At 39.0% G+C, this 13,211-nt stretch overlaps 1 protein-coding gene across 1 annotated transcript in view; it reads right to left on the bottom strand.

The window, feature by feature from the left end:
* PTPRF (protein tyrosine phosphatase receptor type F) overlaps positions 1-13,211 on the bottom strand; it is a 376,714-nt gene that overhangs the window by 300,323 nt on the left and 63,180 nt on the right. The gene's annotated exons all lie outside the window — the stretch shown is intronic.

Here is a 13,211-nt window from a genome sequence, read left to right as displayed (position 1 = left end):
CCAAAAATGTTTCTGCAGGATCGCTGTGGAAAGACCTTTATCAGCTGGTGACTATAAATTTGTTTTCTGCAAAGGAACCTTCGGGCATAATGTGCACAGAAAGGACATAAAAGGCAATCTGTCTGTAAGTGAAACTTGGAAGTAAATGTGAAGGCAGGAGAGGCAGTGTATTTTGTTGAAATACGTAGATGTGCCACTTAGATCTCAATGCGCGGCACAAAGGGTGAAATGTTCTGATCTTTGCTGACAATTTTTATACTGAGAAAGACTCCAGTATTTCATTCAAATTTCCTAAATGCCTATGATCTCTTCTCCAGAAGCAAGGGAGTTGGGTGAGAGTCCTCTCTCTGCAGGTCTGGCAAACAGGCCATTGGGCCTGCAGACCATCTCACCAGCATCACCTGCTTCCATCTCAGCAGCACTCACCAATCGACTTCCAGAAGACAACTGAGGGCCACAGAAACAAAATTCACTTTATTTACAGTTAAAAAAGAGATAAAATCCCTCAGCAAGAATCACTGCATCCTGCAACACGAGCTGGGCAGGCCAAAATCACCTGCACTGCTGGCCAAGGCACATGAAGGCCACAACTCTGCTTCTGCCTGCAGACAGCTTAAGACATGAAATCATTCACAAAGTTTTAGGTTTTCACCTTCCTTCTCACTTCTGACAGATGATTCATGTAACTTGTACTTTTAAATAAAAGAACAGGAACCATGTCCTTTAGGAACAGCTTTTCTTTGAAAGTAACAAAGTAACCATCACCCCCTAATCCAATAAAGCCTGTAAACAAAACCAGTAGCATTCCATCAAACGCACATGCAGCATGCTAACCCAAGTTCATCGGATGCATACACAGAAAAAATCTTAGGACCTGTGTAATACAACACAATTTTTTACAAGGTAATATAAAATATAATTATCTAAATATTTTAAAATATATCTGCAAAGATTAAGTAATACTGAAAGAGGGCACAGGATCTAAAGGGCAATGGATCTAAAGATACACTTTTAAATATTCAAGCCAGTTTTCTCCTGAATTTTTATCATGCTATTAACATAAGTTTATACATTTTGTATAATACGTTTGTGCATTATAATGTTTTTTTCAATTGTTTAATCTTCCTATTTCTATTTTTTAAACATCCAGCAATTGCTCAAGCCTCTGGGTGTATTTATTTTAATTAAATACAACAAAATCAAGTGAAAAGCTTTTGCATTTTCTGAAAGAGGAGACCACTCAGAATTTTCCTCCATGTGTCGCAATCGAGATCTGTCAGATACATCCCCAGAGTAACCCTGTGAAGACAATAGCTGTGCCAGCAGCAATTTGTCTGCATTGTGAAGGCAAATATTTAACAAACAAAATAAAACAAAGAGTAATTTAATATTTGTACTGTGTTTGCACATAGAAGTGCTGATCAGAAGGAATACTGAATGCCCAGGGTAGCACCTTCGTCCCCGCACCTGTACGAGGGCACACTCCCAGACCCCAGACGCAACGGGGGACAGACAAGGCCTGGGACAGACTGACACTGCAGCTGTATATGGTTCAACTTTATTGCTCTTTAAGCAGTCAAAAGCATCTGCTTTTATTCCACAAAGATGGATACTGACATATTTTGACAGAAGGCCTGTCAAATCTCAAGCAAGACTGCACACCAGGTCACCTCACCCACATGCTGTCCAGTCCTCACTCAACCACTGGAGCTGGCCAAGCATCACTTCCTTCTTCAACAATTCCCACTGACATACCTTTGGATGAGTCTTAACTCATTGACCAACCTCCTGGGTTTTTACTTTTTGTAGGAAAACTACACTCGAATCTTTGGTGAAACCAAATTATACACACAGGGATCAGTCTATGTTCACCTGAAAGCAGGTAACGCCAAGCTCTGCCTCCTCTTTACCAACCACTGCTTACTCCCACTATCCGAACGGTGCAGTTCAAAACACTGAAGGTAAATAGAAAGGCTTAAAAGGCTTCCTCCCACTATCCAGCCAGAAAGTTATCTTCTCAATATTTATGCCTTTTCACTGCAACCAATTTCTACGATAACAAGAGACTGCTTTTGAGGTAAACTCCTTGCACTGCATTAGGTAACAAACTCCAACAGCACTACAGATACTGCTAGAAAAGGTTTTTTAAAATCCTGCATAGATATGCTGGAACTGCACATGTAAGGAAGAAAATGGGATCTCTGTCTCTTATCCCACCAGGATGACAGTGTATAAATTCAATACAGATAAAGGAAGACAACTCTCAAAACCTCCTACTGCTTTGGAATGTTACTTCATAATATTAGTAATTACAAAACAGCACAGTGCAACTTCACAAATATATATATATATATTTTTAATAAGCTTATACCAATGAGAAATCTCTCAACAAACTCACCATTTTATCAAAAAGACAAATGCAAATTCAAAATAGATTTCAAGGCAGCATTTTAGGAAGGTTACTTATGTTCACATTTATGGATTCAGTTATTGAATACAAGCCAAGTTTAACAACAGGAGTAGCAAATGAACAATTTGACGTCATAAAACTGTCCTGTACTTTTTGGAAATAACCTAGAAGTCTGCTACACTAGACTCGACACTACTTTGAAATTACTTGTCTTCAAAGTCAGAACAAAACTGAGGGGCAAGCAGCACTCTTGTTCTCAAACACAGTGGTCCAAGTGGTGCTCCTGAACCTCACAAAGTATTCTCCTTCCCCCCCATCTCCTTAACACAACTTTCAAGTTATATTTGCTTTAACTCCATTTCTTCTATGCTAACAGAAAGCCTTTCTGGATATTAGGTTTCAGCCTCAATTTCACATCTTTATATGTTACACCTAATTCTCAGTCTTCCCCTCACCAATTTCAGAGATCTGGAGAAGTAATTTCCCAGAGTGAATTACTTATTAAAAAGCAAACATAGCAATGAAAGAGCCCAAACTAGGCTCCGTGCAAGCCAAAGTAATAATTTCAGCCCTGTGATCTCTCCCAGATAGCCAACAAAGGGGCAATTACAGAGTAACACCAAGACACAGCTCACATTTTGGAAGGATTTCACCCAGAAACATCCTGCTAATATTCACATTTAAGATCTCCCAGGGCCCTATTACTTCCTTCTTTTTCAATAACATACTGGATTTCTCTGGCATTCAAAACAAAATCAAGCCTTAACAATCCACCTTTCCCCAAAACTTGCTTCCTTTTAATTGTGATAATACAAAAATTCATGCTGAACTATTCAGCTATCTACCTGGCCAATTTCATAGCTGTATTCACACCCTGGGTGAATCACATTTAGAAAATTATATATAAACATGGTGTGACATTCTGTCAAGATATCTTTAATTATGTAATTCCATCCTTTAAAAAGACATGAAGATAGCTTATACAGTCATTTGGAAATTTAATCCTGGAATAGACAGCTGAAATGTGCCAGAAAACAACATGATCATCTGAAAAGCTTCCAAGGGGGTTACAATTCCTCACTCCTTTAAACCTCAATCTATTACATGCTTATTACCTTAGTTTTATGGCTACCTCTTATTATCCAACCTGCTTTCATCCATTCCCAAACATACAGAAGAAAGAAGTATTTAAAAAAGAAAAACAAACAAACAAAGAAGTATTGAAAACCCCAGCAGGGGGGACAAAAATTGCCAAGTATTAACCCAACAAAGTACACCTGACACGACACACCAAGGCCAGAGGACTGTCTTGCCTTCAGGTATCACGAACCTCCCCCCCACCCAAGGCCCCTTCTTTCTCAAAGTTCCACATCAAGCTGAAAACCAAAAAAATAAAGAACCACCAGCAAACCCATAGCTCAGTTTTCTCCTCAAATAAATGGCCAGTAGGCAAAGGAGACCTCTGTCTCAAATCCTCACCCCAAAACACCCCCACACCTGCCGCCAGGTATGACTGAAGCTCCACCACAGCCAATAAGCGCCTGCATGACTCAGTGCCTCACTTCAGGTTTATTTGATAACAATCCTGCCTGCTCTCCCAGTATTAAAACTCAGCAACTAGTCACTAAACCAATCAGGCTGGCCATAAGGACACCCTTAGTGCTGCAAGAACAAATTGTGTTGTAGCAGCACCGTCCATTTCACAGAACTTTAAATTAAATTTCACATAAAAACTGCTTCAGATGTCCCTTAATTGGTCTCCTGTTTATGACTTTACTCAACCTTACCCTACATACAAATTTGTCAAACACAGTAATTTCTTCAGTAACATTCAGTGCACCAAATGTTTCCCCACGCAAGTCAAGTGATGACCCAACTCCTCCCATAGGAAAGCCAACAGAATGCTTTTAATGCTTTTTTTTTTAACAGTTCAGTTAACCTTAACCCCGTTTCTCTTCCATTTTCAGTTAGATGGCTTCCTCAGCTGAAAAATTTAATTCCCGATAAGACAACCTATCAACCAACAGAAAATGGACTTTTGAGTAAGGACAACCAGCTGCACCAGTGGAGGTTGTTAAATTCTATTTAGATTTTTTTTTCATTGTCCTCAGAATCACCACAAGATCAGTGGACACAGAAATGAATTAAAGTGTAAAAAATCCTAATGTGCCTTGATTCCACAGGTGCTGGCAGCAGGCTCAGCCTGGCACCTGCTCTGCTCCCAGGAAAGAGGCACAGGGATCTGCACAGAGAGGCTCCCACGCCAGAAAAATTCATTCTGAAGGTAACTTACCATCCTATTAATGTGCCTTATAGACAGCTGTAAATTTGCAGCATTACGGCACTTTATGATGTTAAATAATGCATTGCATGTTGCACAGATATTTTATTGTACATTTTTCCACTATGAAGACTTTTGAGGATCCCATACAAATTGCACACAGCTGTCTGCTACTGGTAGTTGACAAGTTATTAAAAATTACATTATCTGATCATCTGAGAAACAGAATGCAATAGTGCCGCTGTTTACTACGCTTTAACATGTGCATAAAACTGAATGTTGTGGTCCAATTTTTAAGTGCCTACCCTTAGGAAGAAATTAGTTTTTTAAATAAAGCTCTGCTGCTTTTACAGCATCTGAATGTGAACTACTACATATTCGGCATATAAAAAAAATCCCACTGTGAAGAGCTGTACTACAGTGAAGAAACTACCTCTGGAAATATTGGAATTCTCTGGCTTTCCTGTAACTAAAATCCCCAAATAAATATTGTATTAGCATACCTGTTTGCGCCTCATTTGCTGATAACAGAGTTTGGTTAAGACTGGAAAAGCAGGTAAATTACAAAGCAAGAGCTGTAAGTCAGGACAGTCAGTTTCCAACTTGTTTGAACTTGACTGTATATTGCTAAGCTCAAGCAGAATGTAAACTGCTGCCCTGCAACAGTTTAGATCACAAGTTAAAAAGCTTTCAAGCCTAGTTATTTGTATTTAAATATTGCCTGAAGATCCTAAACCAAGATCATACCCCATGATCCTGGATTTTCCACCATACAGTTCCTGTCTTGAAGACATTATGATCTAATATAGACAAGATGCAACAAAGAAATACAATGAGCAATCAAGGCAAGAGTGGGAAGTCCTCAAGTCAGAGACACAGTTAGTTAGTTCTCTAACTACTGAAAAATCCCTCTAGGCAGGGAGCAAATAAAGAGAAATAGTAGCTACCACAGGAGCTCTCTCCTTCAAGGAGTAAATACTTAAATAGTTCTGAGAAGCAGCTACATGCTTTGAAACATGAACCCTAACTAGCATAATGTAATATAATTTATAATCTTCAACATTAACAATTTGTGGCAAAGGAATAATAAGCCATCTACCTTCTTACTATTTTCTAGACAATTGAAAAAGAATTGTTGCAAGTGATCAAGTAGCAAGAACTCACACAAACCCTTCAAGTCCTCTTGGTTTGTTTAGCCATTCCCATACTGCCAAAACACAAAGGTCCTTCACTAAAGGCAGGGAGGATACAGCTAGTCTAGAAAGGGGGAATTATAGCCACTCACTTTCACCGCATTTTCAACGAGAACTGCATTCACCAAGGTTTCTCCCTGCCTTACCTAAAGGCCACCTGCCTCTTTACCAAAGCAATCTAGGGAACCACAGACTTCTGTGAGCACCTTGCCCACTCATCTCATTCCTCCTTTGCAGATTTAAACCTCCAAATTAAATTTGTAGATTTTTATTTGCAAGAACTCATTTCTTATCACCACCAACAGTTTTGTAAACCTAGTGAGATAGTCTGCATTAAGAGAACACTGAGAGAAGAGATCTTCCATTTTGGATACTACCTCAATAAAAATTAGGTAAAAATCAATTGCATATCTCCAGTGCAGTACGACACTTAGCAATGTAACTCATAATACTCAAAGCATGGAACAAACAAACAAGCAAAACTAATCACAAGTTCAAGTTGTTTTCCATGACCACATTCGTCTTCCCAGAAGGCACACTTCACTGTGGCTGATTTGTTCTTCCAGGGTAAGACAGCTGTTTAAGGACTAGTAATGGTGTCTGTCACATGCTACAGTGGCAGATGGAGGGAACCGTATCCTATAAATCCAAGCTCAAACCTTGTCCAGGGCTGACACTGCAGTGCCAAACCTCTCTCCAAGATGAGTAAGGTCACCACCAAAAGAAAACCACCATCAGTGACACTAAAACTTGACACTGCAACATCACAGGTGGAGAGATAAACCTCCACTATTTACTAAATAACCACCAAGCACCAGGAACTGCAACTAAAAATACTACGCATAAAATCTCTGTTCTGGAATCTTTTTATTACTGAATGCTCATCCTCCAAAAAATATCATCTGTAATACACTGAATCTGGGGTTCTGAGCAAAATATATATAATATGGCACCCAGCCAAATACTACTCATTACACCACTGTCTTGAAAGTCTGCTGGCAAGGTATGCCTTGTTTCAAAATAAATCCTGGAGACTTCATTCTTTATGAAAATAAAATACTATTTCTTGCTTATCTCAAGTTAGCAAATATTTACTTCCTTGGACAAGGAGAAAGACCTTCTTCAGTTCTTTATTGCCCCTGACTGGCTATGAACATGAATATGCATAGCAGCTCAAAAGAATATAAAAACAGAAAGATAATAGGGAAAAAAAAAACTACTATCAATATTTGAATAATGAGGCAGCTTTATCTTCATCAGTATATCAATTTATTCACATGGGGTGACAAGAATATATTAAAGCTATTCTAAAGTTGGGCCATTAAATTGCTTAGACAACCTGTTAACCAGTGCTGCCGGCAATTAGGAATGTATTCTCACTGGAGGCCTTCTGTAGAGCCATGCTTCAAAGGTTCAATGTGCTGTACATTAACTTACCAAGAAACACCCTGAGAACCGCTCCTCTGTCAGATAAGCTCAGTGCCGCCACCTAATTAAGCCTACAGTTCATATTCTGAAGATGTCAATGTCCTCCTGCCAGTTTAGCATCTGCACAACCATGGGAAAGGTAAATCAGATTAAAAAAGCAGGCAGGCTACACCAATGGATGCTAGGTTGGCTATAAACATTCTTTATCCCTAAATAAGTTTTGCAGCACATTTGGACTAAAGTGTTTTTATTTCAGGCTCCTGCAGCACTCAGTTTTGTACAGGTACTCACGTATGCACATGTACATGCTTGCAAGGCAAGTTTACTTGTTACTTTTCTATTAAGAGGAAACTTGGCATTTCTCTAGAACAAAGCTGTAAAAGTTCTCTGGAATGCTGATCCTAATCACCAGTGAAAAACTTGTTGAAAGAAGGGTTCCACACCTTGCTGCAAATAGAGCTGTTCCACAGAGACTGGGGGAACAAGCAAGAAAGTGAAATGAAAATGGAGAAAAGCAATGATGGACAAAGAATAACCAGCCTAAGAACAAAATGGCAACTGCCTAAGTTTCGGTTTCTTTTGCACTGAGGGGATGGACTAAAAGTGGTTCTTTCTCAAGCCCTATGAGCAAACTGGAAGAAAACTGTGTTGCTCAGTGCATGGATAAATTATCCAAAACCACCTGGATGGTTTACATCAGCCTTCAGTGACTGCAACTGCGACGAGAAAGGGGGGATGAAAGCAGAATGCTGAAGGCACTCAGGGAATTACTGTAACCAGAGGTAAGCCCAGCTCTACAACCCTCAATGCACTGCACATCTGGGACCCAGAAAAAGCCTTTCAAACATTCACATGGGGTGTGATTACTGCAGGTCTGATAGCAAATACATCAAGGTAGACTGGTACCAGAGGATTACAGAACAGCAAATGCAAATGTCTGTTTAAAAAAAAACCTAAAAACTAATTTTGTTATCTAAATGTTGGCTGATTTGATCTCAGGAGTAATGAAATGTTTTAAAACATTTCAAAAGACAGATAATTAGAGACCTACAGGAAAAGAAAAAAAAAAAAAAACAGGATAAGACATATCTTGGGTTAACCAGCAATAATTCATGCCACATTTTGCCAGTATGTTTTGCAAATAAAACAGAGTATTTTCTAAACATAATGTGGCAGGTCTCAATTATCCAGCTATCAGAAAACAACCCTGCAATGTTATGTAGGAAATAACCAATTTAGTGGGAGAAAATAAAAAAAACCCCACAATATGAGAACTGTAAGACAAATAAAGAAGAAGGCTAAAGTTAAAAGGTCAAACTCACTCACAAGAAAAGAGAGTTTGTAGTGGTTACTAATAGATTTTTTTCCCCCAAGGGTTTATCCTGAGACACATATGTTATAATTTCATATATATACACATATATATAAATATATATATATACAAAAATAAAAACAACTTGAAGACAAAAAGAAAACACTACTCAAGTTTGCTAAATGTCAGTCTAGAGAACAACATTTGTCACATACCAACAATATTGTAAATTTAAGAACAAATAACAAATAATAGAACCAAATACTTAGTACTACACACAAAACTATGCACTTGAGAAAACAACAAAAAGAATTTCTGGAACACTCATGTATAAAATTATTAAGAAAGTAAAAATTTGGTATATTAGATGGAGGACAAGTAAGTTACACAGTTCAGGGAAAAGCTCCAGAGAAGCACTTTTGCTGCTTACATTACACGAGGCTCAGCACAGTCTTGGTCACTCACATACACAAAACCTTACTTCAAAACAAGACCTTAGAGATGAAGGATCTTTGAAAACATTTAGGCTAAAAATGTTTTCCTTTTTTCATATTCTTGTGGGTTTTTGTTGTTGTTGTTGTTGTTTTTTGGGTTTTTTTGTTTATTGTGAATGCTTTACCCATTCAGCAAGCAACAGTGTACCAGACCACACCATCACCCCAGGACAAGCAAGCAAAGAGATTTTTTTAAGTGGCACTTGATTCAATGACAAGGAAAGCTGTGATGCAATTGCCTGCAAAAGTAGTGGACCAGATGTGACATATACTGGTAAAAGGGCACGAAACAGGGAAAATTCTGGTGTGACACTGGCATTGCTTTTCTCTTTAAAAGCTTCTTCAGCACATACCTTGGTGAAAGAATAATGGTGCTTGGTAAACTGGGAAGGCCAGCTAGTGAAGGAACCAGATCATACAGGAAGCAGGTAAGTGAATACACAGCTCTCTGTATCCTCTTCTCTTCCTAAAATATCAATGAAACTGCTGTTCAGACACCAGTTCAATTTTAAAAGAAGGTTTGTGAAAAGAGACCAAGCAGGAATAACAAGAGATTTGTTTTACTTTGCAGGCCAAAAATAAGTAAGACCTGTGGTGTCACCCAGCGCCTTCTGTAAACCTGAAAGGTCAGAAGTATTTCTTAATTCCCCAATAAATTCTACCTGAATGTTTTTCTTCAGTTAAATTCTAGCTCCTGACATTGACCTCAACATCATTTTTCAATCTGAGCTTCACTACAGGCACTTCAATAACATGAAGATGAGGGCACAAGGAATGACACATTTTCCTTCATGGCTAAATTATTTTGTTTTTAATTTAGAAATAAATTTTCAAATCCAATGGAGAGACTTTCCTTAGATCAACCTAATGCCAGAGGCAAGTGCTCCAACAGATAACTGATTTAAGGAGTAACCATTACAGATGCATTGCCTCACTCAGAGTGCTCTAAGAACTCCCAGATAATGCAACCAAATATCTCCCTCACACAAGAAAACTCACACATCAACAGCTGGGAACACCAGGGCAGCCTGGATGGCATGTTCTGCACATGTGGACTCCTGACAATTCAGTGCTTTTTGCGCTTTTTTTTTTCTGCTGAAAATAAGATAATAAACCTAACAGCATCCCTGTAGTAAAAGAAGAGCTATTTAGCCTCTACAAGCCTCCATAACTCCTATGAGGAATTAAAATGAATTTGTAAAGGACTAAAATCTATTCAGTACAGTCACACACAAGCAGGGGAGAGAAGATGGCCTCCTGCATGTGTGCAAGCCCTGCTGGAGTGGCCAAAGCCACCGCAGGCAGGCTGCCCCCGCAAGCCCCTCCAGTGCCCCCCACGCAGCACCGAGGAAAAGGCATGTCAGTGAGCAGGAAATATCAGCCTGGTAAGTGACAACAACAGCTTCCGATCCCTCAAACAAGCAATCCTGTACTCTACTGAAATAAAAGCTGGTTAAGATTATTCTGTGTTGCAGATCTGTTACTGTTGGTAAACATATAGTCATATTTTGATCGGGTTGGCATCTCTTGTGGTAGGAGGGAAACAAATTAAATCTTTCCTGAAGCAAATTCCAGAAATGATTACTATGTAAATATTTCCTTATTAATTCTACAGTACGTCAGTCAACACGCTCTATACAAATATATGATGTATATAAAAATTATTTCCACTTCTCTTTTCCTTGTTTTAACTAGTGCAAGTTCTCCTTCTATTCAGAAAGAACCCTAATTGAAGTTCCACTGATGAAAAGGAAAAGCAAGCCCCTTAAAATGAGCTATTAAGTCTTTTGTATCTGAACCTGAGAGGAGCAAAAGATGCATATCATTATCTTCTGCACAAAAATGATGCATTTCCAGTACAAAGATAGTGAAGCCCTTACATTGCATATAAACAAAAAAATGAATAATCTACATTAATTGTCATTTATTGAACAACACATTTTCCTGAACATTTTTTAAAATCCAGAAGCCATCCCAGGCTGAACCAGTCCAGTAAACAGCATAAAGTTGGAGTCAGGATCCAGAAAATGAGGGGGAAAAGCCCCACCACAACCTGTGCTGATACAGACCATTCCAGGTAAGGTTGCTTCCTATACAGACCTGCATGCATTCAGTCCCTGAAGCCTTTTATAAGCTGCAGACACCATGATGAAACACTTTTCATTTTGTAAATACACCCCTGCTTTCCGTGAGCTTTTTCTTGTAACAAAAGCAAATCTACGCTGCCAGAAATACTAAGTAAGAGTGGTCCTATAGGAGCTGGCAAATTCTATCACAAACCTCAAGTGAAAGTGCTGCTGAATGGTTAATAAACGCTCCAGCATTTGCAGTCCCTCCTCTGCACACCAGTATAGAATAATAACGTGTAACACCCCTCCTGTGCAACAGGAACAACACATGCATCTGAAGGAACTGCTCTATGCCCAATACAGTGATTATCAAAAGCAACATTTCAACCATAACAAGAAGCAAGGGAAGGAAGCCAGGACATGCAATGTCTAAAATAGAGCATTAAATAGACAGCTATTGCCAGAACATCCAAACAGGTTTTGGACAGGCAGCTCAAACCCATTTTCACTTCTTCACACCAAGAAAATAGGTAAGCATGGGAATGTGAATTCCTAATCTTGAGCATGCCATCTTTGTTTCCTCTCCTCTCTGCAGCCTCTGAACATTTTACTTTAAACCTCATGAATGTGGCAGAAAAAAAGGAATAATTTCAACAATCTAGATGTTCATTATCTTGTCATAATGCTCAAGATTCACATGTTCTAAAAGGCTTCTATTCTTTCCTTTAAATATTTTTATTCAAATAACCTCAAGCACTGCAGAACCTGAAGTTAAGACTACAATACCCAGAGGGGAACCCATATGTTCTCTTTTCCAACCCTGAGAAGAAAATAGGTATTTATATACCTGCATGCGAAAGAAGTACAACCCACTGTGCTCTCCTGTAATGCTGCTGTATTAACCAAGTTGCTGCCAGCATAAGCCAGCCAGAATCATCTGGGGGCCACACCAGATCTGAAAGTGCAGCTAAGCCCCCTGCTCTCGATGTGGCCTACAGCAAGTGAACTGTAAAAACAGTAGCAGTACCAAGAAATCTCTCTGCATTAGTTTTAACAATTGTCAGTTATGGATTTTTCATGTTACAGGATCTAACAGGCACTAACCACCCTCCTTTAGTTCTCTCTGCTTGAACATCTGACTGCTCTGAGTTTTAAAGTATTCCTGCCGGCACATTCAAACCCCTGTCTCAGAACTCCAGTGTCAGTGCAGGAATCAGAGACAAGCTTCCTTGTCAGCAAACTACTAGAAATAACAAATCATGTTTTTTCTTACCTTTTTTGTCCATATTTTGTCTTAACTGCACAGAGCTTATAGCTCACTGCTGACTGGTCAAGAAGAGGCTCCACCTGGAAGTTCTGCAATGTTAAGTGATTTTAGCAGGGACCTTCTGGTAACCTTCCTGGAAAGCTACGCCTGCCGTGCCAGCTTGTTCGCCTACACCCACATACTTGCAAGGCTCCTTCAAACAACTTTCCTCTCTGAGAGCTAATATTGACTCTTCCCCACGTTCTCATTAAGTCTATTCTTTATTACAGTTTCTATCAATATGCCCTGTACATTTACTGTCTGCATCTCCTTGCAGTACTCATCAAGCTCTGAAGGAAAAAAGAAAAGACAAAAAAAGGGAAAAAATCCTGGCATCCCATTTGTAATCTTCTATTCTTTGCCATCAAGGCCAAGTTAAGTAATAGGTTACACACCAGAGTCAGAGGCTCATCAAGTTCACATTCAAATGCTTTTAGAAATCTTGATTTAATACCATCTGGTCCTGATGATTTGTTACAGTTCCTTTCATGAATTAATTACAAATCCTATTCCACTGACACTTCAATTTGAGACAGTTCCTCAGAGAAGTCTTCTCTAAGAAAAAGGGTCGAAGGTATACAATCATTCTACAATCCTCTCACAGGCAAAGAAACAGTTTAGTTTCAACATTTTCCTTCCGATCTTTATTAAATGCTCCTTTTACACCTGGAAGCCAATCTATCTGGAAAAGGTTTCAATGGTGGTTTTTCCTTACATC

This window comes from Pyrgilauda ruficollis, unplaced genomic scaffold, assembly GCF_017590135.1.
Source record: "Pyrgilauda ruficollis isolate IOZ18807 unplaced genomic scaffold, ASM1759013v1 scaffold6, whole genome shotgun sequence".
NCBI classification, from domain to species: Eukaryota; Metazoa; Chordata; class Aves; order Passeriformes; family Passeridae; genus Pyrgilauda; species Pyrgilauda ruficollis.
The sequence above is the reverse complement of the archived record's forward strand: the minus strand, read 5'-3'. Positions and strand labels throughout refer to the sequence as shown.